General features: G+C 37.7%; 1 protein-coding gene across 4 annotated transcripts in view; it reads left to right on the top strand.

Annotated features, from left to right (window-relative positions):
- LOC148375091 (thyroid hormone receptor alpha) overlaps nucleotides 1–26,642 on the top strand; it is a 131,531-nt gene that overhangs the window by 10,836 nt on the left and 94,053 nt on the right. For all 4 annotated transcript variants that reach the window (XR_015851401.1, XM_088344545.1, XM_088344524.1 and 1 more), the window contains exon 2: nucleotides 10,585–10,649. The gene's annotated coding sequence lies outside the window, so the exon portion shown is untranslated. The remainder of the gene's footprint in view (nucleotides 1–10,584; nucleotides 10,650–26,642) is intronic.

Below are 26,642 nucleotides of genomic sequence, written 5' to 3'. Positions count from 1 at the left end.
GAAATGAAATGAGCTTCAAGTTGCTTCACCTTTTCACAGTGTTCGTTTTAAGTTAGCTTTTCATAGTCGGCATGTTTTGTCTTGCAGTGCCTCTTAAAGTTATGTTCTTTGGAAACAGCCACAGTCTCTTAGGAAATTATGCACGCGCAGTTGATTTTAAATTAGATTCAAACATTTCTTTACACTGGGGAATCCAATGACCAGGATGTCGTTCACGATGATTCTCTAGTTACAGCTATCAGTGAACAACACGTACTATAAACATGCTTTACACGAAGGTTACTGAAGTCCACTATAAACATGCATTATAATAGGGCTACTATAGCACGCTATACGAAGCCAACTTGTGTACATCTAGTCGTGGTCATAAATATGATTTTTCTACATTGGGTCTCCTCCAGTGTTGGTGACATTCGCAGTAAAATATCGTAATAAAATCATCATATAGATAACGAGCGCTTTTTTGTTTTAATCACATTAATCAATATTTCTTAAACACATTACACAGACTACGATCACGACGCCCGTTCTATCAGAAGAGCAGCGCTGAGAAGCATAGGAAAATCAGAGTTCGCGTTAATGTCAAGGGGAGAGAGACAGCGGTGTTGTCTGCTTTTGTGTGTGTGTCGCAGCACTTTGGTGACATTTCCTCTACATCTCAGTCAAGGGTAGTCAGTCACAAAGGGGGTTGGGAAAGGAAAATTACAGTCAAAGAAAATGTGATAAATATTAGCGACAATCCTAACTCGCACTCTAGTCTGCATTCTGTGACTGCTGACAGTGCGGAGTAGGCTTCCCGCCTTAGTGGCTCCGCCCCCAGTCACTTATCCAATCAGAAGGCGCGGGGTGAGTAGCATATAACACAGAAGCCGGCTGTTGCGCTCAACGATCGGCTTTATCGGATAAATATGTGCCGATACTGATAGCCGTCAAACTCCTAATATCAGTGCCAAAAATCGGCCCACCCGACAATCGGTCGACTAATACTTTTGATCACCCTAAGGTGTGTTTACTGCCCCATGTTTGACCATGTACAAGGTGAGAATGCAAGCTCGTGAGAGAGAAAGAAGAGTATTAAGTTAGGGCCTTACCCTGCTGAGCAGAGGGGAGTCTACAACATTCACTTCTAGTATGGTTCCTTCCAGAAGGCTACAGATCAGCTTACATTTGGCAAAAGGGACGCCGAAAGGCAAACTCTTTGTGGATGATGCCATTAATGGATGATTTTATATGGTTAGTTAAGATACTGTGGTTAAGCCTTATATCAAATGCCACACTCATCAATAATGTATACATTGCAACTATGTTTTTAGTGCCAGTAATTTGAATACAGGTAATTGAAGCACACTACTGTTTACTGCTGTGCTAGCAAATGATACGATCTAATTCATTGATTCGAAATAAAATGGAAGTATGTGTAATTTTGTTAATCACACTATAAGGTTTGTCAAGCACTGGAATCCAACTTGTCAGGGAAGTAAATGGCATTATTTGTTAAATTTGAACATGGAACTAAGAGGTGTGAAACTTCCTAAAGGGTTTGGGTTTGCAGAGGAGTGAAGGCGCACATAAAAGTTTCCGATTTTCTTCAAATTGTGCGGCGTGCCCTATCGTGCAGTGCACCCTATGTGTAATATAAAACTGCAGACGTAGCTGAGGACACAATGAGGCTGCCGTTCACACTGCAGAGCTTAATGCACAATTCTGATTTTTGGGTTGAAATCGGATGTTTTTGTGAGATCGTTCACATTTCCATCTAAATGCGACATCTATGAATCTCTGTTTCCAATGCCACCACATCCTGCTTGCGCGGAAGAGGACACTTGATGTCACACGCAACGCAATGTTTGCGGAAGTATAAGAAACCCAGTATGGATGCTAACGCCATAGCGTATCTATTTTATTTACTGTGCTACCGAAGGCTGAACAGAGTTTTCCCCCCTAAAATTAACTAAATCAAAAACCTCACTTTGGCAGCACGGCGGCGCAGTGGTTAGCGCTTGTGCGGCACAGTTCATGTCATGGGAACCTGTCGTGGGTTCAAATCCAGCTCCAGACTTCCTGTGCGGAGTTTGTATGTTCTCCCCGTGCTTGCGTGGGTTTCCTCCGGGCACTCCGGTTTCCTCCCACGTTCCAAAAACATGCATTTCAGGTGAATTGGCCGGTCCAAATTGTCCATAGGTGTGAATGAGCGAATGAGTTGTCTGTCCCTGTGTGCCCTGCAATTGGCTGGCAACCAGTTCAGGGTGTCCCGTGCCCACTGCCCGGAGATGGCTGGGATGGGCTCCAGCCCCCCCCCGCGACCCTAATGAGGATAAGCGGTACGGCTAATGAGATGAGATGAGAAAAACCTCACTTTCTCTCTGTTGAATGCTTTCTGTGTTCTCGTCCACCGTGGTGCGTTGATTTCAACGCTATGCGGAAGAACATGGAAACTGAGCAGCCGTAAGAGAATTGAAGATAAATGAATCGAAGGTTCTCAAGTGTAGGAATCTGGGGAAAAAATCTGTTTTACTTTGTAAACAATACTTAAATAAATCACAACCAAATCAGTTTTGGTACTGCTCTATTTTTAAATGTGCACACTTGTATACTTGTCTGTGTTGTCTGTGCTGAAAAATGCAGCTCCCCTTTTGCATGAAATGTCCCCCAATTCGCAAATGTTTTAAAAACGTCTTCGTATCTAATTTGAGAGAAATGTAATAGAACAGTAAAGGACGGAACATTTGCACCATGTATGCGAAAGGGACATTTCATGCTAGCAGAGGGCACCCACACCCTATCGTATGGTGCGCCATATTGCGTGGCGCACCCTGCGTAGTATTAATACTGCAATAGAACCAGCTACAGAGACTAAACTTTTTTACACGGTGCACCCGATGATCGTGAAAATATGGTACATCTTTTTTGTCACCTACTGAAAGTTTTAAGTATCAGTGCAATCGTGGCCCTTTAGGTAGATCCAGGTAGATCTATCCAATTTGATCCCTGGCGTCATGTGTCCCCTTTGAAAATATTTTCTGGAAAGACACTGAACCATAAATTTCCTCAAGGTTGGAATTGTAATTCTTCTGACATGATTTTGCAGACGGCCAAAATTAACAATGTATTTGTTCCATAAAAAAGGTCTGCTTGATATTCTGTATAAACAGCAGTGTTTGAGTTGATTAGTTTAACTGATATAGTCAAAACGTTTTTTGGGGGATGAATAAATGTTTTGGGTTTTTTTTTTTTGGTCAAAGTATTCTAGATTAATTCGCAGTATTTTGTTAAGAGCGCCTAGGATCTTAATGATTCATTTGATGACAAGTATACTCCATGTTCAGGTCTTTCAGGGAATAACCCCATGTATGTTTGGCCTTTTCTTTGACTGGGAATATTTTTTTCTACTTAATGAAAATAAAACAGAGGAGCTTTAGAGAAAAAAAAGATGGTTTGAAGTTTGTTGAGTTACAATTACTAACGCGACTGTTAAGACTGTACTTTATGGAGTTTTTAAGGTTTTACTAACTTATGGCAAATGCAATATTTTAGTTTTATATAGTAAGGCATCTACTTGTTAGTCTGCCCAGCAGTCAGTCAAAGGGAACATTCAAGCTTGCAGGCACCCACTGTCATTAACACAGTCAATACAAACGGAACCAACGCTGCAAGCGTAACACTTGGCGATAAATTGTGAATTGTTCGATGTGTCCTCAAAATTGTTTTATCTTAAAAAGATCTATTTTTCCCAGGATTTTATGATGGATTGGTTTTGGCCCCAGAGCTTTCACTCTTACAATCCACTGTGCAGTACAGTACATTGGTGTCGAAAAGTCTTCATTTGGCTTTTTTATTAGCATGTGGATTTCTGTTATGTTTTCTGTCCATCATTTGTCCTTTGTCATGCATTTCCCTTCCAATGTAATTAAGTGTAACAATATCAATATTGTGTTTCTTTGTTCCATCGAACCAATTTGTGTCTGATGTCAAGCACAGCACTTGAGAAGACTGGCAAATGCATTTGTTTATGCTTCTAACTTAATCAACTTTATGCTCCTGATCAAATGATTGCAGAGCTCAAGGAAATGCTTCCTTCAAAGTGTTTTGATTCACGCAAATTATAGTGCTTTCATTGTGGTGTGTTGAAGACTTCTGAGGAGCTTCTCATTTTTTATTTACATGTTGTCTGTGTGTTCTCACTCTTACAGCAGATATTCTTACATTTTTTTCTATTGGCTTTTTATTGGTTGCAAAGACACGTTAAAATCAATTTTATTAAGTCAAGGCTGAAGAATCCATCCAAAATTAAAAAGGGGTCAACTTCTGTAAATCTATATTTTCCACACTGTTTTACTTCATGTGTCAACTTAAGGTGCTTACATGTGCATACTTCCAAATACAACTTAATAAGGTTAGAGAAAAGAGAGTCGCTGCTTTGATGGACTTTCTGCAGGGGTGGGTGGTCTTTATTGATCCCTTGAGGAGATTGTGCCCGTCTCTTTGGATAAAGCCTCAACACTTAATATTTTTTTTGCCAGCAGACGGAAACATTCAGCAGTCATGAGTTGAGTTTTAATGAGTGATCAAACAGACACACGTTGCAGAACCAACGTGCCTGTATGTATCTGTTTCGTAAGCGCCTACGAAACTGAAAGTTTGACTGAGCGGGACGGTGACATTTTATCAGCTGCACTGCAATAATACCGTTGTTTCTATTGTTGTTTAATTCAGACAACATCAGAAGTTGACATTGCCCATGCTTTTTCTCCATACACAAGACTCAAAATGACTTGCAGTGAATAGCTGTTATGGATTACAATAATTGTGCTGTGAGAGTAGATATAGTTTTTTTTTAAGACTCTTGAGGAGGTGCTTTTTTATTGGGCTTACATGGGCAATATCAGTGTTTGAAATAACATCTGCCCAGACGCCTAGGCAGTGCATCTTTTACGCCTGGGGTCAACTTTTTCAAGAAAAAAAAAAAAAGCAAAAAGATTTTTTTTTCAAATCAAATTTATTACGATTTTGAAATTTTCGTTTGGTTTGGAAATTTCGGAATTTCGGTCCGTTTGGCAAATTACATACTCGGCAGCTAATCAGAAGCCTGCATCGGATAACTTTGCGCTACCGGAATTTCCCGAGCGTTATAAGGTCATATCATTTTCCAAAGTAGACGCACAGAGAACACAAGAAAAATTGATAAGTGATTAGGAATAAAACCAAAACCTCAGCCCCAGAAGATTGAAGAGGAGCTAACAAAATTTTTCACGCTACAAAACGTAAACGTACATTAAAAGCATCGTGGAACGAGGAGTTCACGTGGCTTGTAGCAGATGACGCAACGCAAACATTGCATGAATGAAGATGAGTAAATACAGGTACATACTGATGGCAGATGGAAAACAGCAATGTCATATACATGCAATGAATGTTATAAGTAGATTTATAATAAACTTAATTTTAAAGTGTTGTTCTGTTATATATTTAAGTCAAGTCACATTTATTTGTATAGCCCTCAATCACAAAATGTCTCAAAGGACTGCAGAGGATTGCAATTACATCATCGCCTGATCTTTAACCAACATGCAGGCAGTGACTTTCAACCATTGTGCGGTGGCACACCAGTCTGCCGTGAGACTTGGTCTAGTGGTCCACAGTTAAATGCCCAGTCTTATCTTTGCACACAAAAAAGCATACTGTTTCAATATTGTTGCTTTCTTCCAGTGATCAGTAGCTGTAGAATTCCATATCAGTATGTGGCAACGAACTACATATTATTTTTCTTTTATATAAAAGCAATCGGCTCATGAGGTGGTACTGTAAATCTAAACACTCGTTTTGTTTGATGAAGCAGGTTAAGATCTGCTGCAAAATGCAGTTCCAGCGTACTAAAAGTATTTTATGGTTCCACTGGCAGATCAATTTTGCTCAGTTCAAGCATTTTTTGTAGAAAATCAGGTAAAAAAATATATAGTAAAATGACCCACAATGCTGCCTGGCCAGAGAGCAGGCTCGTTAGGAAGGTTACTTTGGCGCATTTGTTGGTGAAAGTGGGTGTTGCTGATCAAAGACGAGGCTTCAGTGATGTATAAAATAGTCCCTGTGGCTTCGTCACCTGAATACCAGGCTATATGTTGGATGCTGGCATCATGGAACTTGGGACCGGCGTGTGCGACAGGGCTTGGGTCTACTTCTGCTGGTGGCACTCCCGGGACAGTACTGGGTTCCGGTCTCTGTTCGATGGCTGGGTTGAGTGTCTAGATTTGGTTTGCCAATTCTGCCTTGGCCTCCAGCTCATAGAAATACCGTGAATGTTGTCCGCATACTCCCTGGTTATGTATAGCCTGGTACTGGTAACATATGCAATAAAACGGGAGTGCCCTGAGTCCATAATAATCAAAAAAAGATGGTAGCAAATGCCAAATAACGATATTTACCATACACACAGGAGCAGAAAACTGGAAGTTACTCTGGCACTAGTGATTCCAAAACAAACTACAATAAGACAACACTTATTTCTGTGACTGCCTGGCTTAGCACCCCCTTTGAATATTATTGAATTCAGGTGCACAGTCAGGATATGCCCTCCAGTGGTTGCCAGGAAAACTAGAAGGAAAGAACACAGACAAAAGGACAGTAGACATAAACCATGACATATTTATCCACCGTCTCAACGTTTTGGTTAGATTTTGAACGTCTTATTGCCCTCCTCCCGCTTATTGTGTGTGTGTGTGTGTGTGTGTGTGTGTGTGTGTGTGTGTGTGTGTGTGTGTGTGTGTGTGTGTGTGTGTGTGTGTGTGTGTGTGTGTGTGTGTGTGTGCGCGCGACTGAATTTTAAACTTATGTGACTAAGTCGTTATCATGAACACATTGCTCGAAATGCCTGTGTGAGACCATTGGTCATTGAAGCGTCGAGGAATATTGGCAGATTTTAGAATGACAAATAAAAGTTTTAATACACTTAACTTTCCTTGAGTAAAAATAGACTCATGAAACATCAGTGTTGGTATAAAAGACTCTTGTCATGTAAAGATGACCAAAGTGTTTTTATTTTTCTGTGGTTCGCTGTTATTTAACACTCTGCTGCTTTTATGCATCATCTGATTGCAATTTAACTACCGTATTTTCCGTACTATAAGGCGCACCTAAAAGTCTTAATTTTTTTCAAAAGCTGACCATGTGCCTTATAATACAGTGCGCCGTATATATGGCTCAATATTAAATTCGCAAGGTCTCGCAACTTACGCAACAGCCGCCGACTCGATTTTCCCCCGAACGTGGAGTAGTCCGCGGTGTATGCTGGGATTTATATACCGGCGTTTCATTGTCTAACCAATGTGTCAATCATTATTTGAATCGATCGCTATTGGCTAAAGTTATTCGGAGCCTTGGATTGGCTAGAGGGCCAAAACAAACCCTGCAATTGGCCGAAAAAGATGTGTCAATCATTCGTTAAATCGATCGCTATTGGCTGAAGTTATTCGGAGCCTTGGATATGCTAGAGGGCCAAAACAAACCCTGCAATTGGCCGAAAAAGATGTGTCAATCATCCGTTAAATCGATCGCTATCGGCTGAAGTTATTCGGAGCCTCGGATACGCTAGAGGGCCAAAACAAACCCTGCAATTGGCCGAAAAAGATGACTGAATAGCAAGCTTGCTAAAGTACGCCATAAAGAAACATGTTTCATTAGTCTGTATTTGTACACATTTTACTCTCCTGGATTTACTACACTCACGGTTGTAAGAAGACCATGATTGCGTATCGTCGTAACGTGAGAACTTAGGTGAGTTATGCGGCTTTATATTTTCCCGGTATCTTGTTTTAGAACGATCTTGATGTTGCTGTGATGAGTTCAGTGAATTAAACTCAATTCCAAGTGTTTATTGTCATATGCACAGTAAAGTTGTGAGCGAAAAAGAAAATAGAAAGTGAAGAATGGTTGGCATTTCTTGAATTCCAAGACTTTAACCTTCCGAATGATATTTGAAATGACGCATTTAAGTAACATCGTACGGACACCGCATCCGCACATGTCTACGACACGTATTTGCTTCTTTGCAAGCTTTGGGAATGTTAAGCGGGTAATCAGTTTGACTGAATCATCTGACTGTTTTGTCGACGTTCCCATTGTAGCGCCTTATAATCCGGTGCGCCTTATGTATGGAAGATATAGGACCAAAAACTATTTTTTGGGGGTGCGCCCTATAACCCGGTGCGCCCTATAGTGCGGAAAATACGGTAGTTAAGGCCAGTATCTACCGTGAAACTGCCGTGAAAGCAATATAATATTATTAAAAAAAATCAGAGTAAACAATTATATCACAGTCCATAGACCAGTGATCTTCAACCACGGTGCCACGGCACAATCGTCTGGTGTGCCGTGAGAAATTATCCCATGTCACTTTTTAAAATTTGAAATTTTATAAAACTTTTATGAATCATTTTCTGCAAATATTATGTCATTGTCAAGTGTCTGTGCTGTAAAAACTGGGGGTATTATAAATTATATTGTAAATAAACATACGGTTTAGTGTCATTTTATACAATTTTTGGTTAGTAGTGTGCTGCAAAATTTTTCCAATGTAAATAAAAACGTGCCCTGGCTCAAAAAGGGTTGAAAAACACTGCCATAAACATTATTGTATAGCCAGTTCCAGATGGAAAGTCAGCACCTACTAAAACCAAACATTTGTTTAGTAATTTGTGTTTGATTTTTCTCTTCTTCTGTTATTCTGAAGGATTTGCCAAGCTTACAAGGTCAAAGTTGTCCAAGAAATCTGAGCCATGTGATTTTAGCTGACCTAGAGTCCGTGCATTTAATTTGTTACGCTATTTTCTCTTTCATTTCAATCGGATTTTAGATAATCAAGGAAAACAAGGACGCTCACTGTTCTTTTCTTTTGCCAGAAAGTATGTGGATGCGTTTCACAAGAGGCATGTAATTGTGTATGAGAGACTTTTAGGTTGAAATACACTTTTTCACCTAATATTTTATTTTGTGATGCAGTTATGCTGGATGTGTTTCAGGAGGTGGAGCTAGTCCAAAAGCATCAGTTGTTCGTATGCTGCTTTTAGAGTCAATTGTTAATAAATTCACTCGCCATGAAAGGTTTGAAAAGCTTGGCGATCAGCGTCGTGACCTGGTAGCTTGTGTTTGAAAAAGCGCTTCTGTGCCGTTGAAACTGCTTCCTGCTACTTCACCTTTTCACAGCATTCGTTTCCAGTTAGCTTTTTGTAGTTAGCATGTTTTGTCTAGCAGTGCCTCTTGATATTATATTCTTTGAAAACAGCCACAGTCTCTTGGAAAATTCGGCAGATTCAGTTTTTCTCTATTTTTGGGTGAAAAAATACATACAATTTTACTTGTCCTGGAAGCGGCGGCCCTGACAGTCAATTTTCCTTTTACAATCGCCATGTTGGAAATTGGGGGGGGGACTAAAATTCCTACTGAAAGCCAAAGGCAAGGTGGCCAAAAGGCTACTGCTGTCATCTAGTGAATCTGATAAATTGGTGATTTCTTTATGTATTTAATTATGTATCTGTTTATTTATTTTTGAGGGGTACAAATTTACTTAATACCTCGGTTAACATTAATGGTGGGTCCCATATTGATTTTATGACAGAAAATGTGATCACAGGCCATAACTGTCCCCTCGGGCCAGACTTTGGACATGCAGTAGAAATGTTTGGTGGTAGTTGGAAGCGCCATCTTTGTTTTTTTTCTGAAGTTGTGTTATCTTCATGCAAAAGTATTGCTTTTTATGCTTTGTTTTCCTTTGGCCCTCACAGTCAACTTCCGCTACCACAAATGGTATCTCACACCAATACCTTTGCTTCGGTGTTCGTCTTAGACGTCCCGTACTTAAAGTCCATTACTGTACGCACAACCAAAAAGTGAAAGCGCAGAGTCTGAAATATGCCATGGCACCTGTGTCACGACTTCAACAAGACCCAATACTCAACAATTACATATTCAAGTCGTCTTTAAAGTTCAGCATGTTTAAGAGCATTGAAATCTGCAAAGTAAAAAATAAATAAATAGATAAATAAAAAATCTATTTATCAGAATATGAATGTATTAATATGTTTAAGCAAAAAGTAAAACACTGAAAGTCCAGTTTAAAAAAATTACTCAAATCGTTCTAATCTTAAGTAAATACCAAGTAAATTAATCACTTTCTTTTGTCATAGAATTGAATTTATTTAAATTTAGTTTTACTTAAAAATGTTCTTAAAAATGATTTGTAAATTAAATATGTTTTTTATTCCTTAAAGTTCTGACTGTTAAACGACCCTCTCAAAATGCTTGATCCACTATACCTGTAAGTGTACGTGAATAGGTGTCTGTGTATGTGTATCTGTATATGTATACATGTTTATATGCTGATTAATTAATTATTTTATTTTAATTCAATCAATACTTTGACACAGCTCGGATGAATTTTGTTGACTTTTTAGTTTCATCTGGATGCAAATATTTTTATGACTATTAAAAACGTTTTTTTTTTTAATTTTAGCTGTCTTGTGTCTAATGTTCACCATTAAAGAAATGTATTTAATATATTTAAGAATTATTCTTTTTCTTTCTTCTTTTTAACAGAATATGCTGTTTTTGTGTGCAATATGAAGCATGTCAGTGAGGAAACCTGCCTCTCAAAAAAACAGGTTAGTTCACTGCTTATTTTAAAGTGTGTGTTTGCAAGGGTTTGTATTGTCTTTCTTTTACCACATTACACACATACAAAAAAATCTATTTTTATGAACACTCCAGTTTCTAAATCGTCCACATTTGTTAGTATTTTTTCTTGTCATGTACTGTATGTGTCCTAGAAATTTGCAACTAGTCAGGGTACAGCTTTGCCTTACCCATCTTTAGCTGACTTGTAATTTCAATGAGGACGAGCAGTACAGACATGAGTGTATATCAGTGGTATGCGTGTTTGCATACACACATACTTTACTAACCTGTACCAAAGATTCAAGTGGGTCACTGCACATTTACATAAACATTTACATATATATTTTTTTACTCTAATTTTTAGGTAATAAACCCGTATATAGTGCTGTGATTAGCACGTCCGCAGCACAATTTAGATGTCAATGGGTTCCAATTCAGGTACCAGTCTTCCTGTGCGGAGTTTGCATGTTCTCCCCGTGCTTGCGTGGGTTTCCTCCAGGAACTCCGGTTTCCTCCCACATTCCAAAAACATGTACATTAGGTTAATTGGCCAGTCCAAATTGTCCCTAGGTGTGAATGTGTGCGTGAGTTGTCTGTCCCTGTGTGCCCTGCAACTGGCTGGCAACCAGTGTCCCCTGCCCACTGCCCGAAGATAGCTGGGATTGGCTCCAGCACCTCCGCGACCCTACCTAAGGATAAGCGGTGCAGATAATGGATGGATGAATGGAGAACTGTATATGAGACACAGTAAATTGAAGAGGGACAAAACAGCATTTGAAATTGGGCATAACCTATATTTAATTACCTCGAAACAAATATTTGGTTGCAAATTCAATGTTGCTGAAAAAAGTAAATATATATCAATAAATTAAAACTCAACATAAATAAACTCAAATGATCATCATTGTAAAGCACACTTTTCTGTTTACAGTTCTTATTGCGTTGGACAGTTAAAAATACAAAAGCATGGGAATTCATTTAGATAGTTCTCAAATCTATCATTCAATAAAAATAGAGATGGCAAATAGAGAAGCAGCAACAAATGTCGAAATTATCACTCGGTACACATAAGACTTTGCCAATAAATTGATTTGAATATTCTATGCTTACACCCACAAATTGTCCGAAACATCTTTTGGCATTCTTCCAATATACTTCTTTTTTGGACTGTAACGTATTGCCGGTTTTCTATCACTAGTGCTGTGAGCGCATTTCTACAATCAAGGATAGTAACTTGCTCACTGCATTTATTCTCGTTTTTATTGTTTCCTGGATCTCTTTGCCCGAGAAAATGTAGTAGAATTAAAACTTGATTGTGTTGTATTCCTTGTAGGATTTCCAGGAAATTTTGAGTGGGTGACTCGCGCGAGTTATGCAAAAAGATTACAACGAGTGGGACCAGGAGTCAAATTGGTAGTTTTAAAATGCCCTCGAGAATGAATGATCGCCGCCCAAATTCTGAGTGTAAAACGGCATAAACATGTTGCAGAGTAGAAGGTAGTTCGCTTGAATGTTACTCATTTTCAGTATTTATTCAGTTTTACAAAAAAGAAAAACAACTCATTTTGAACCTGCGATATACAGTGACAGAAAGAACAGTGTGGTCACGTTTACAGCATTTCTGCTGGAGCTGTTTACTGGCGGCATGCATCGGATAATACAATGTTGGTGCACTTGAGAACATGGAAAAACTTTATGGGCTGTTTGTGCCGTTTTCTTTTTATTTTGAGACTACAGCAATTAGTCTGTTCTTTATTTTACAATTTTGAAATAGAAGTCTGCTAATGATTTTCCCGATTCACTGGATGAACTGCTATTGCTAACATTTTCTGGAAGATCATACTTCCTTATAAGCTACCTTAGGCATATCATATGGATCTGAAGAACATCAAGAAAAATATTAGATTTTGCTTTGCAGGGAGGAAAAATCGCATGTTTTTTTTTTCCACTTCACAATCTCTCATACCCAAAAACTCATCTAATGCCCTTACCAATTATTAAACCCCTGTGAAATCCGTAGATTAACAATAATTGACTTTAATATTACTATTGTTTTATATAGAAAAGTAATTGATAATGATTTTAAAATAAAACTTATATTTACCATTAAATGGCCATAAATATGACACATTGTAACTATAATATTCTTACTTGCAGTTAATTTATGCAGCGATGTCCTCCTATCATGTCATATTTTACCTGTATTTAAATGTGTAAATGTTTTATAGGGACTTTAAGATGCCTTTAAATAGGAAAAATTATTTAAATCATGCATGTTCTTCTTTCAAAATATAGCAACATTGATATAGTTTTTGTATCAATACATCATAAAATTATACTTTATGCTGTTTTTTTCTCCCCTCTCTCTCTCTCTTATGTCTTCAACTTTTAAACCGACTATCGGGCTTGGATGTTGAAGTAAATACTGTTATTCGGTTTTACAAATAATGCACTCTGTGATTTGTTTACTTATTCGATTACATGTTCCATTTGGACGGTGGCAGGAAAAATCATCTGAGAAGGGTAAAAAGAGCATACCATTTTTTAGAGGGAAAAAAGAAAAAATATAACATGAAAAAATGAGGGAAAAAGGATGAAAATATAAGTAAAAATCCAGGAAAAAATGGAAGAGGGGAAAAGAAGAAAGGAAGTAGCTAGAAATAATAAAAAGAGGACTAAGGAAGAAAGAAAGAATTACAAAGCTAGGGAAAAAAAAAGAAGAAAAAAAATAAAAGGAAATATAAAAAACAGGTTTGGGGGTCCTTTTCTTCAGTATATTACTAATAATATTGTAATACTCTGCGCAAAATAAATTAATACGATTTTGAAAAATCTATTATTCCAATTAATTATAAAAAAAAATTCTCACTCTGCCGTGAACTTCTAACTTTTTAAAATATTTTATACTAAGCAGGTTTAACCTTAAATCTCTGCATGACACAACAAAATGTCTATTAAAAATATCGACAAATGAAATACAAAATACAAGAACACACAAACATTTTTTTTAAAAAGCCAATCGTAAAACACTGGAAACGGTGCTGTGCAAAAAAATTTTGGGGGGTATAAATAGTTGTGCCCCACCCCTCATCCCCCTGTACATTTGTTACACACCCCCTGAGACTTATGTCTAGCAACGGCCCTGGCTATGAGCCATGGAACATATGTCAAATTTAGCCGGCACTCTAACGGTTATTTTTTTTTCTTGTTTTTATGGATGGAAATGAAAGCGTTGATGAAAATTATGCAATGGTGGTCTTCAACCAGAGGGGTAAAGTCGACAAATATTTCCCATCCAAATCCCTGTAGTTTATTGTTTTTCTATGTTTTTCATTGCATTCATGCGCGGGCAACCCGCAATCAAAGTGGGCAAATGTCCCGAATGTCTGATGCGTATTCAACATACTAAATCCATTGAAAATCCCCTCCAGGCACTGTGATGACTCTGATTTTATGCATTCACCAATGCTTACCAACACCCTGGAATGTTCCGACCTCCAGCGTTAGATTGGTGCATTCGAGCCTTTAGTCAACATGGAATAATCCAGAAATCCACAATGCAGAAACACTTGTAGAGTTACATAAGTGCAGTTATTTTTACAAAAGGTGATAATAATAATAATAATAATGCATTTTATTTAAAAGCGCCTTTCAGGCCACCCAAGGACACTGTACAGACAATGGAAAAAAATACAATTTAAAAAGTTGTAAGCGAAATAATAAATAAAAACAAGACATAAAATCATAAAAACATAGGAAATGGAGAAGCTATGTGTTGTAAGCAGTCCTGAACAGGTGTGTTTTTAGACGGGACTTAAAAGTGGAGAGAGGTGTGCAGTTTTGGAGGTCCGGAGGTAGATTGTTCCAAAGCTTGGGAGCAGCGCGACTGAAGGCTCTGGCTCCCATGGTGCTCAGATGGGCAGGGGGCACTGACAGTCGGAGGGAGGACGAGGATCTGAGGGAGCGAGTGGGGACGTGCACCTGGAGAAGGTCGGACAGGTAAGGAGGAGCCAGGTTGTGAATGGCCATATATGTATATAGGATCAGTTTGTAGCTGATGCGATGCTGAATAGGAAGCCAGTGTAGCTGTTGGAGAACGGGGGTGATGACTCTAATATGCACCAAGAGGTTAATGTACATAGTCCCTATAGTCAAGTATCTCTCTTTTTTTTTTTAAAGAAGTACTTTCCAATCAAAAGGTTCAGGTCCAAGTGAAAGCACTAGTTATTGTTGCTTTTAACATTTGATTAGAGACACTAGGCATTCTATTGGAGTCAAGGGTGTTCAAATTCAAGACTACTGAGTTGAGTGCCAGTCAGATGACTACTTCCATAGAATAACTAAAAAAAGGTTATTTCCGCTTTTGGGGACTATTTAGGCAAAAATTAAACGATACTGAATAATGAAACTTGTCTGAATTCTTCCACAAAGTCACAAGGACATTATTATCCTCAAGTGTAATCATTATCCGTATATTAAGTCGTTCGCATGTTGGTAGCCAATAATTTTCCTGGGGCACATTTCCTGATGCAGGACACAACACAGATAATAAACCTGAATTAATTGATGAAACTCGTAACATGTACCTAATAAAATAAAGTGAATGGCTAGAATTGGTCTTAAATCTAGAAAGGTGACGAGATCCAAATTCACCCAAGGATGTCAGTGAAGTACAGTGGCACCTCTTTATATGACCACATCTAATCATGAGAATTTCGGGATACAAGGTTTTATTTGCAGACCAAATCTTGCTCGCTGTACAAACGAAAATCCAATTTGTGAGCAGTCCCTGGGGCTACCACTAAAAACGGATCAAGACCACTTGCCGCCAGAATCAGCTCGTCCAGTTTGCACATGCAGACTACTACAGGCAAAAAACTTGTGCTGTAAATTTTCATTTTTGTGTGCGTTCTTTTAAAGTTAAGAATACCGTGACAATATTGGCAAACGTATTGAAGTTGTTATCTGCTACCAGTCACTGAGACGATCCGGATTAGAGCCAAAATGGCAAACGGCAGAAAAAAGAAAGTTTCCCGTACAAAAATTGTGCTGTACTGCGTTCAGTATTTGAACTGAGCAAATCACTTGTAAAATATGGCAAAAATATATAAGTTTACAGGTATGCAATCTTAATGACTCCTCCTTGCAACCATTTCCTCCTCAAAATGCCCACGCATCCATTACAGCGCTCATGATAATTAATATAATCTTAATTATTAGTGTATTTTTATGTTCGATTAATATTTGCATGTGTTTTTTAGTGATAACGAAGATGTGTTATATTGCTATTTAAGGTTCACTTGGATGCTTTTGGGAAGACTGGAGCAGACCAATTAATTTTTCATTATTTCATATGTGGAAAGGCTACGAGCATGATTCTGGAACAAATATTGCTCGTATAAAGAGGGTCAAATCAAGTCATATTTATTTGTATAGCCCTTAATCACAAAGAATCTCAAAGGGCTGCACAGACCACAGATTATTGAAAAACCACAGACTAATATGGTTCAAGTGTGAATTGAATGCTTAAATTCTTTTTAGACATAACACAATTGTTATATTCTGATTGATTTTTCAAAAAATGGTCCTTGTAACACACAGAATATTATTGGATAGAAAGACCCAGTAACTAGTCCAGGGTGTTGGCAAAAGTAAAAAAGACTGCAAGGGACGTAATAACAGAGAGTGCCAAGTTTTTAGTGCCTTCCTGGAATGGAGCAGCCGGTGTGGATTCTCTATAAGGCAGGTGGAAGCCAGTGAAGGTCACTGTGTGATGGAGGCGATTTTGAGATTCTGTGCAGCTGATATTTTAATGTACTGGGTTGTATCTAAATGTGCAATAAGTATTCAATAGTATTGTGAGATCAATGTAATAAAAGATCACACATTTGTAGGGATACATCAGTCGTTGTGTGAAGTGTAAATTTGACTATTTTATATGTGCCATGCTGCTGATGTAATCCAATAAATCCCCTTCAATCGTCAAGCGGAGACACATAAACACAGCGAATAACAATATGAATCTTTATTGAAAGTGCAGTAAAATATCTCTGAACGGGTGTTAATGCGTGTAAAATTTAAAACGGAATAGAAGGAAACAGAATATACATAAACACCAAGTACACCTTTGCCAACAGTATATAAAGACATGCAAGGACACGAGTGTTCTAAACTTACCCCCTTAAGAACTCTGTCACCCTGCGGACGCTGACTTTTTTTTTTTTTTTTTCATATAGGTCTAAAGGGGAAATAGTTGTTCACCATTATGGTACTTTAGTAGTCTTTATGCAAAAGAACATATTATTCTGTTGAAAAGAAGTACAAGTATGCTGAAATAAATAAATGTGCCCAGTTGGCCTAGAATGCATAGCCTGTAAATAGTTATGAACTCAGCTAAGCAGAAACCCTATACATTTGAAAACCTTGTTTTGGAGGAGTCACAGAAAGGTTGCCAATTAAAACGTTAACTAAATCTTCTTTAAATAGCCGAATAGATACTTTGGTGAATTGTTGTATAAAGTGAGAAGACATTTGTAACTTAATTTAAATCACGGCTTAAGTGAAGGTACACCCAACTAGTCTAAACACGGCATTTTGTATTTGTAGTGTATGCCATATGTTTGGGTAAAACCGCAAAAAGATGAGCTCAGAGGAGCTTGAGCAGCTTGAACCAACGACGACAAAAGCAGACTCCTAAAACGTGTGGTTAGTTGAAAAATATATTTTCAAAGCTTTCCCTATCATTGTTGTCTTCCAAAAGTGTTAAACGGCCAATTTTAAATATTCAGCTTTTTCTTAAAACAGACTCAAGATCCAAAATTAAAGGGACTTTAACATATAATTTTCAATCAAGGAAGCGTAACTGAAGATTAGTATTGGTTAGTTATTGATAAGACAATGCCTTCTCACCAATGGGAGGGGACATTCATAAGCATCATTGTATTGTGGCATATGTGTTAGCCAAATAATTAAATTGTTTGTTTATTTCTTAAGTAAGAGGTATTCAATTAACTTCACTCATCTCTGACAACAGACTTGAGATCCCGTAACAAATAGACCTTATCGTTGTATCATTTTCAATTAATTAAGCCTAATTGAAGATTAACATTTGCAAAAATTAAAAATTTCCACTACATATTTCAAGTCAGGGTTCCTATGGGTGCTTGAAGTCCTTAGAAAATTGCTTGAATTTTAATGTGTTGTTTTCAAGGGTTAAAAAGTGCTTGAAAACTGGATGAAGTGATTGTAAATGCTTGAATGCTTGAAACTGTTGCCATGTTTCTCAACAAGTGCTTTTTGGTGGCGTCACTTTGCCATTGCATTTCTTCTTGTTATTAACTTGCATTAGTTTATAATGCATTTTCCTATGCAACGTAATTGCGCCCCAGAGGACAGGCCTATGCTACATCTAAAGGACACTATCAAATTTGTATTAGTGCAGGTATTACATATCAAGTTAAGGGCCATGCCAAACGTTATGGTAGCGTTTCCCAGTGGTAACTTGTAACGGGATGAACGTATACCCAAAAATGCCATTGTATTCTGTTACGGTTACAGAAAAAAGACAATCCAGTTATTGGTACAGTACATTTGGTTGAAATTATAATTTGCAGAGTTACAATATTATTTAAAAGTATATTGTAAACATATTTCACCGATCTACAAATTGTGTAATAATTTCAATCACTGATGAGAGAGGAGAGGGAGAGAGAAGTTCAAGTCAAGTCATGTTTATTTTGTATAGCCCTTTATCACAAAGGGCTGCACAGACCACAGATTCTTGCAAACTTTAGACTAGACCATCCCATGATCCAAAACATACATGAGGGCAAGGAAAAACCTCAAAACCTCAACATGAGATAAATGAAGAAACCTTGAGAAGAGACTGCACAAGAGGTAATCCCCCTTTCAGGATGACCAGGCTGCAACAGATGTTGCCGGAGGTGAGAAACGGAGAGGAAGCTGTCCCCACTCCAAACTGTCCGCAGTCGAAGACTGGAGTGAGAGTTTTGCCATTTTGTAATCGCCGTATTGTAAGGCATTTTTATTGTAGGTAGTTTTGATGAATTTGTGTGAGCTTAAAGTTTGGTCGGACTGCTAACGTGTGCATATTGGTTGCTAGTGAAGTTGCTTGCCAGTGATGCGTTTAGGGATATTTATTAAATTTGAGTATTATCTTTTTGTATTTTGCAGTTTTATTTTTGTATTTTGCAGTTAACAGTCATCAAAATCCACTTTTTGATATATTTTTATGTTGTGGGAATAATTAACTTAGCCTAGTAAATGTGAATACTGTACTTTCAGATTCAGATTTACTTTATTGTCATTCGTGTACACGTGTATACAGAACGAAATGTCGATACATCTGACCCGCACAGGTTCTTTGGATAGATAAAATTAACCATGTCTTCGTCAGAATTTTAGCGCAGCAGTTCGTCATCTCGCGGTTCGATGCCACTTCCAGTTGTTAAATGGTCCAGTTTATTGTCCAGAGAGCGAACGTTGGAGAGCAAAATGGATGTTAGAGGGGTTAGCCTTTAGCCTAGCTGTTAGCCCGGCCCGCTTCCTCGTCACGCCGCTGTCTTGCCACTCTGCTTCGCTGCTTTGTAGGCTGCTGGGTCTTGTTGACATAGCAGTCCGTGGCTAATAAACACTCCCGAGTGGTCGTAGCACTGAGCGCTTGATGTCGAGTGGTCGTAGCACCGAGCGCTTGATGTCCTCGTTCGGCGGTCACGCCGCTGTCTTGCCACTCTGCTTCGCAGCTTTGTAGGCCACTGGTTCTTGTTGACATAGCAGTCCGTGGCTAATAAACACCGAGCGCTTGATGTCTGGATGATCGCATATCCAGCAAAAAAACTGCGATCGTATCTTAATCTGCAGTTCGAGACGACTTTGTGCGCCATCAAAACTGAGTCGAAGACTGGATCTTATGGCCGACGTGTAAAAAAACCGTTGCAAGCCGATGCAGCCGCAGCCGAACAGGGCGCCGCCATGATGATTTGAAGAGGTATCGGCACTTCAAACAAGTAAAAACGATTGTGGAAAAATGGGAAAAATTACACAATTGGTGTGTTTAAATCAATATTGGGTTCTTAATGTACTCGTATGTAAAGTAAAACAGAGCATATCTTGTTTACCATGTGAAAGACAATTTTATTTATTTTTTGCTTAATAAACTATACTATGTGATCAAAATTGGAGCACCTTTTGTAGTACTACAAGCAACTACCTAACCCTGGTTTTCTCCAATTTCTTTCAAGGTTACATTGTTTATTTATGTTGCTTGTTTATTTAGTCATTTTACTTACGTTGTTTTTGTCTTTTATTAGCATATTTGCCATAGGAGTAATCCAAAAGTAATCCAAGATTATCCAGTTACATAACTTCAGTAATATAATATGGAGGTTACGTTACTGATTACATTTTTCAACAGTAACTAGTTACTGTATCTGATTACATTTTTAAGGTAACCCTCCAAACCCTTGTTATATATTACATAGTTTCACCCCACAACTATACGGGGAGAGATTTGTCTCAGAAATATTCGCGCACGTATTGTTCAGATCCACAAATATATTTGTAATTTATTTTATATCTAAAAATCATATGTATTGGAAAATGCACACGTAAGATTAAAAATAGCACATGTAAATTGCAGATATGTTTTTGGCTGTGCAAAGTACACCCCACTTTTTATTTTTATTTTAATGTAATGGAGAAATTGGAAATTGGCTTTGAAAGTCCTTAAAAAGTGCTTGAAATTGGCCATGAAAAAGGTGTAAAAACCCTGATTATTAGTTTTGACTCGTTATACCGCCAATACACAACATGTTCTAGTCAAAGGCTTTTTGGTGTCTTCTTTTAAATCAACTGTGGCAGCAGCCTCCCCGTTGCCACAGCCCCTGGTTGGGAAGAGTCTGGAGACTGTTTATTAAATGGGGATGTGTGGTATTTATACGCATGCTTCACTTGAAAAAAAAAACACATTTGACTGGGTAACGTTCATCAATGGGGAAACTATTCAACTAGACATCGATGTGCACTTTTCAATATACAGCACTATTTTGTTCTACTGTAAAAATGATTAAGAGTGTCCCCACTATTAAATCTATAAAGCCAATATGCTCCTGGCAATCAAAATTGTTTAATCTGCTATTCACGCCTCATTTAGGAAAAATATTAATTAACACTGGGTAGGCTTGGTTGATCTGGTATGAGGCCTACATACTGTAATGCTGTGAGACAAGTGCCGCTTTGTTTCTATCTGAGCATACCCCAAAGCACCTCCTCACTCAATTTTATCTAGAGAACTGTATCTTAACATTGGTTCATGGTGCATGAATGAGGTGAACAACCAGACTCCAGTGACCGAGGACTGAACTTCCTTTCAGGTTGGAGTCAATCAATGATTGCATCGCTTTCACTCTATGATGACCCAATTTGAGATTTACTGTTGTAAGCTCTGTTCAGATGTAGATCTGGAGGCTAATGCTAAAACAATAATGTAAATGATGAAATGCTAGTCCTTTTTCTATCTAATGTTGGTGTGCTGTGGTGTAAATGCTTATGGACTCACACTCACCTATCCAGTCTGGTAGTCGTATCCTCCTTTGGTATCAGGGTTTTCTCTGTGATCTGGATCTAGGATCTTGTACTGTCGTTTTAAGATGTAAACAATATTTCATTTTGGCCCCATTTTACTAATTTACACCCTTAACTAACTTGACTATAGACGGGGTTTACTGTTATTACAGAAAAAATGATAATCACTGCCACAAACTGCCGACTGGATAAAAAATGTCTACCTATTGAGGAAGAGAGACAGGTGAGGAAAGAGCCTCCTTTCAAAATCATCTAAAAGCTTATAGAAATTGTGATTCACTGCATAGGCTATTTCTGTAGCTAATTAAGGAATGGTTCCCATAGTTGCTATTTGGAGAAATTCCACCATCCACCTTCATTGATTTTTTTTGAAGATGGTTTCAGCTTCTTAAAAGGCCTGAGGCCAAGGTTTTGTTTCCATTTCTCACCCAGAGTGACCACACCTTCAATGATGCTTTCTGTAGCTGCTAGAGATTTTTGTATAATGTCTTTCAAGGCAAATATTTGACTCCAATGTGTACTTAATAGAAGTTTGTTTTTTAATTTGCCTTTGCAGCACATCTGCAGCATATTGCTGGATTATCAACACGTGTTGCTGTTGCTAGCTGGACTTGCCATCCTTAACGTTTAAACATTGTCTATTAGATCATATTTCACCCTTTCCCACATACATTTACAGTTTCACAGATAATCTCAGGGCACCTATAACTCTCTCCCTCCAATTATATATTCAATTCAATATTCTCTCACAAATATTTGTTGACATTGTAGACACATTGGGATATGGGACTTTCCCGAAAAACCTGAAACTCCAGCTATGATCTCGAAGTATTTATTTCAGTTTTTAAGTTATTCATTCTGAACGAATGTGGGAACATCTTTCAATAAAACTGTTGGTCAGACTGTGTAGCTGTTAATTTATTCAAACGCCACTAATTTGGGTTTTCTAATGTGTTTTGGAAATACACGTATAATAAGTTTAATGCATACCTAAACACTAAGATTACAGTACATTTTACATAAGCATAGCAAGTTGTATTGGCATCACTGTCTCCTGCTCTCTTTTTCTTCGGCGTGATGTATGCTTGGCTACATCTCGTTTGCCATTAGTAGTTACATTTATCTCCAGTAAGCCACTTAATTTGGTTTGTTAAATATAAGGATTGGAAGAGAAGATAGACTTGAAGGTTAACTTGTTAGTGGTGAGCAAATTACTGTAGCTTGGCACCAAGGTTCACTGTTGGGTCATTGACATAGTGTTGAATTGTAATTTACCCAAAACAAATCAAGTTTAAAAACTGTTTTCTACATTTTAATGTTTGTAAGTTTATATACCTATTAAACAATGTTATCCCACATTCATGGACATGTTCTAAAACATATGTGTGTAAATAGTTCTCAGTTGCTGACAGGACTTCTAAATTACATTTATTACACAAATATCAAATCTCATGGGCAATACATAAGGATGGTGTGGAAGGTTGCCAATGACATATTTATGTCTATACTAACAGGTCTCTAATACAAACACTGTCCGTTGTTAACAAAAAAACATTGATTCCAAAAAAATCTTTCTGATAAAAAGTCTTGGCTTATCAATATATTTAGAAGCTCTGTAAGAGAGAACAAAAAAGCAGTACTGAAATTCAATCCATAAAATATTCTTAAAAAATCAAGAGCAAAGAAAAGTGCAGGAAAACAAATTCACATGCATACTCACATCAATAGATTTGGGCTTTTTTGCTAAATGTTTAATAGATTTCTTTGCAGTTGTAGTCATGAATTTTACCCTTGTACTTTCCCCCCACTCTGGTCAATGTAGACTTCCACTGTCTGCTTTAATGTTGTGTTCTTGGCTCAGCTGCTGGCCCAGCTTGCTGCAGTCAAGGTCACCCATACTGTGTTTAAGTCTGGCCAAAGTGAAGTGAGTGTACATGCATACATCAGTAAAATACGAGTTTCACCACATATAACTGAACACTGTGAACTGCAATACAGTATCCCTTTTACCACAACTTGGGTTACTTATCTTGATGGAATTTCTGGGATATACTGTAGTTTCCTTGTATATGTGTGATGCAGTTCATTCTCAGTGACAGAAATTGCCTATTAACTTGCTTGGTTGTGTAAGCATCTCCTCAGGTTGTATGCATGAATGGTAATATAAGAAGATCACATTATGTCGTAAAACATGCTGGACATTTCTGTCAGTCTGTGTCCTCTTCACTCAGCTAACATTGACATGTATATTGGGGACATCCAATGTTGCACTGTTGAGGGATTTTGTTCGTAAACCTTGGCTTTACCTTACCAATTATTACCATCATTAACAGTGAGGGACACTGTTACAGTGCAAGAACGGCAAGATAGAACCAATAGATAGAAAGTGAGAAGGGTTTGCAAGAACAGAGTGATACAGACTGAAAAAAACAGAACTCAAGATAAAGACGAACTTGGGTCATAGCACAAATGATTTATTACCAGAGGTGGGTAGTAACAGAGTACATTTACTCTGTTACATTTACTTGAGTTTTGGGAAATTTCGTGCTTCTAGGAGTATTTTTAAATCCCTATACTTTTACTTTAGTAAATTTGTGAAGAAAAATTGTATGTTTCCTCTGCTACATTAGGCAATATTGACGTTGTTACGTCGTTACTTAATAAATCCCCTCCACGTAAGAACGCGTCTGTCTTTATTATGACGGAGACTCCTGGAATGCTCTACCATGTTTTTCCAATCAAACGTAGCAGCCTCGTCACGTGAACATATTAAACTTCAGCGGGGGAAATTTTGTTTACAACATTGAATCAGATGGAAAATGCCGCTTTGCGATAACAACTACGAAAACATAGAAGAGGAAGAGCACCGCTGGCCTCACATAAAAACCATTTTCTCCTTAAAAAGGGTGCGAAACACCCGCTACAAAATGCAATGTCTCCTTTGTTTGCCCAAACAAACGGAGATTTCTGCATTCAAGAACATCAAACTTGAGTAAACATGTAGCAGTATGTTTCCTAAATTCTAATTTTAACTTTACTCTGGTTTTATTTGCTATTTATTACTTGCGTATTTTAATTTTGTTTTATTGTTGTTTTATATTCGGTTTACAGCGATCTTGGGTGTCCTGAAAGGTGCTTTAATGTAAAATGTAATATTATTATTATCCTCAACAACCCAGCGTCTTTGATTTAACCTTTATGTTTTAAAAATCATTTTTACATTAAATCAGTATACAGTATAGGAAGGCCTTTTTACTGTGCTGTATGCGCAGTGCATAGAAATTTAGCCACACACACACATAGACACACAAATATAAATTAGTTGTTGTTCTTAAATTATTTGATTTATATTATTTTTTATTGTATTGTTTATTAAAGCACTTGAATTAACTTTGATTATTTATCTATTTTTAAATTAAATGCATTTATTTTTACAGTTACTCAGTACTTGAGTAATTTTTCACAAAGTACTTTTTTATTTTTACTCAAGTAAGTATTTGGCTGACTACTTGTACTTCTACTTGAGTAATATTATTCCGAAGTAACAGTACTTTTACTTGAGTAGAACCTTTGGCTACTCTATCCACCTCTGTTTATTACAGTTATACCTTTAGACTGAAAGCACCACAAAAGTAAAACTCCCATGAGTATGCAGTTATGCTAGTATGCAATTGTATTGCAAAATCGGCTATCCCATCTCTTTATCTGCAGTGGTCACAGTCTGTATTTAGTTACAATCTGGAAAAGGAAACTTAAACCTCCCTACATAGCCTGTCCTTTGGCTTTGAATTTCTGTGTAATTGGAAATGGGTATAAATCGGTTTGATTGCTCTTGGTGTCCTAGGATAACCGAAAACAAGTGGTTATGTGTATACATATTTCAAAAACAGTGTATAAAGGCAAAACTAAGAAATGGAGTAACAAAACACAAATTGTAAAAAAATATTGGGAATGAAACGAGTCTAAAACATTGGTGTCCATCTATTTTCTTAGCTGCCAAACTACAAGCAGAGACCACATGACCCCAAATTACTTTTTGGATAGGAGCCATATCAACTTTGTTAAAATGCATTTAGGAATTAGGACACAGCTGACTTGGCTCTTCGGTGTCTGTGATTTATTCTTGAGAAAGTGGATCATTACATCTGCTCAGGTGTTGACTATAAGCAGCAAGCGAAAGAAATAAGATCTTGTGTCCTAAAGTATGACTTTTGTTTGGAATGTTACAGAAAGAGAAGTAACAATGCACTGCTTTTTCACAACTTTAATTGTGTTGTTAACAACTACTGTGGTAAAAGGGCAGGCTTTATTATTGTTACCTGAAATTGACTATTCTTATAAAAGGCAAGAGGTTGAGCACAATACATTGACCAACACTGCAACAAAATCTCTGTTTATTGTTCTTTAAGGCAACTGATACAATAGCTCATGGGTGGCAGAAAAGTTTGACACAAAGAGCCGAAATTTTTAACTGTGAGAGTCAAAGAGCCACACCACACACTGAACTGCCATGACAGCCAGACACACACAAACAAACACAATTAAAAACATACTATTTCCCATAACACTCCTCTCCTTACAATACAAGAAGTATTGTTCTTGTGTTGATTTCAAGGAAAGTGTCCACCCTCAATACACCCGAAAAAAACTAAACATGAAACAAGGCAAAGAGCGACAGTATATAGAAAATATGAGCTGCATTCTTATTGGCCAAGAGCCACATGTGGCTCTAGGGCCACGTGTTCACCACCCCTGCAATAGCTTGGACAAGTGACGTGCAGTGAAGTTCATGTATGGTGAGTCACACTCAGATCTCCAAAAAAATGAACCTACTGTACAGCATATTTATCATTTAATTGGCAACATATATAGGTATTTTAAAATTGAATGTTCTCATTTTCAATTAGGCACAGAACATGTTGTGTTTCTTCCAAAAATTATGCAAATATATTGCAAAATATTATATACGCCAGGGGACTTCAGAAAGAGAAATTCAGTATCAAACTTGACCCATCTGGCTTGTGTCCTGCAAAGCTGTGACGTAATTGAAGGAAGACAACACTTTCAAAATGACTGATCTCGTGAACACAACATGTGCGGCCAGTTTAAAAACAGACAGTGACTGTAGTAAACAACAATTTAATACTGCTCATTAGGGTTGCCCAATTACCCGAAATCAAATCGACATCGTGATGTGACTTAGTCCGGTAGTGAAACCGCAATGCACTGCGTTTTTTTTTTCAAGGATCTGTAATAAGTGATGGAGTTTTGGCCAACCACAATTGTTACTGTCAGAGTTTCAAAACTGTCCGGCTAATCAGAGGCAAGTTTTAATAACAGCACAAGCCAATAAAGGCAAATCTAAGTTTGCAAGCACC

This window comes from Urocampus carinirostris, chromosome 1 (genome assembly GCF_059441175.1).
Source record: "Urocampus carinirostris isolate Australia breed hairy pipefish chromosome 1, RoL_Ucar_1.0, whole genome shotgun sequence".
NCBI classification, from domain to species: Eukaryota; Metazoa; Chordata; class Actinopteri; order Syngnathiformes; family Syngnathidae; genus Urocampus; species Urocampus carinirostris.
This window is presented reverse-complemented; position numbering and strand designations above follow the sequence as displayed.